Here is a 1,455-nt window from a genome sequence, read left to right as displayed (position 1 = left end):
AAAAAAAAAAAAGGTAAATCTTCCTCTCTCAAAATGTAAACTATATTTGCATTCCCTGTTGAGTGTCTGAACTGGTGCCTGAGAAGCAGAAATTGAGGGTTTCATCACTCGATTGTGCGACCTTTGATTAAGTTGCTGGGTTTTTCTTGGTTTCAGTTTTCTTCCCATACAACTTGTGTTGGCACCTCCTTTACAGGGATGTGAAGAACTGAGGCAGCCTTAGTTCCACCTTCCTTCACAAGACTATAAACTCTATGAGGCTTGGCAACAACAGTATCTGACCACTTTTCCCACCAGTGCCTAACTTGGCACCCAACACACAGGAAGCTGTGCAAAACTTTCTGATGAAACAATGAAAATAACTTCCAAAGGATCGAGCATATTGTGGGTGCTCTATAATTATTTGTTTTTCTTTGGTCCTAGCTAAAATCAGAAATGTCTTTCATGCAAACAACTTGTTTGCTCACTATTAAAATATACCTAAATGTAATCACTTACTGAAAGAATAGAACTTTTTTTCAAGAAAAATAGTCTAAAGAAATATACACAGTTTCTATATGTTAGTTCAATAAAATATTTGGACTCTTAATTCAATTTGTAGAGATTAGTATTTTGCCCGATTTGGCACCTGTGTGTTCTAACCGACCCATCTTCCTCATTAGAATACATATCAAGTTAAAATAAATTATATCTATGATATAATTGTCTACTTCAAATTTTCCTTTTATACTTAAAAACATTCTTCCCTTCATCCCTCTTTCCCATCCTACCCTCCTTCCTTCTTTCCTTCTCTCTCTCTGCTTGCTTTATTTTTAAGACAAGAACAAATTGTAGATCAATTATTCAAGAAGATTTAAGTTTTCCAGTTTTTAACTTTTATCCAGTTCACAAAGTAGCTTTTTTAACCTTTTATAAAAAATTAAAATAGGGCGGTGCCTGTGGCCCAAAGGAGAGGGTGCTGGCCCCATTCAAACCCAGCCCCAGCCAAAAACTGAAAAAATAATAATAATAATAATTAAAATACAGGGCCAGGTGCAGTGGCTCATACCTCTAATTCTAGCACTGTGGGAGGCCTAGGTGAATGGATTGCCTGAGCTCACGGGTTCAAGACCAACCTGAGCAAGAGCGAGACCCCCATTTCTAAAAAAACAGCCCAGCGTTTTGGCAGGCGCCTGTAGTCCCAGCTACTGGGGAGGCTGAGGCAAGAGACTTGCCTGAGCCCAAGAGTTTGAGGTTGGTATGAGCTGTGATGCCACGGCACTCTACTGAAGGCCACAAAGCAAGACTCTGTCTCAAAAAAAAAAAAAAAAACAAATTAAAATACACTTCCATTCCTAATTCAAATAAAAATGGCCCTGGCAAATAAAAGTCACTGTAGACCAAAGATAACTTTCCTTAAAACATCCTTAAATGTCATCTCTTCTTTTTTAAACAACCTTTCTTAATCATTTATTA

This window comes from Otolemur garnettii, unplaced genomic scaffold (assembly GCF_000181295.1).
Source record: "Otolemur garnettii isolate 467f Iridium unplaced genomic scaffold, OtoGar3 scaffold00036, whole genome shotgun sequence".
In the NCBI taxonomy this organism is placed as follows: domain Eukaryota; kingdom Metazoa; phylum Chordata; class Mammalia; order Primates; family Galagidae; genus Otolemur; species Otolemur garnettii.
Note: the sequence above shows the minus strand (reverse complement) of the source record.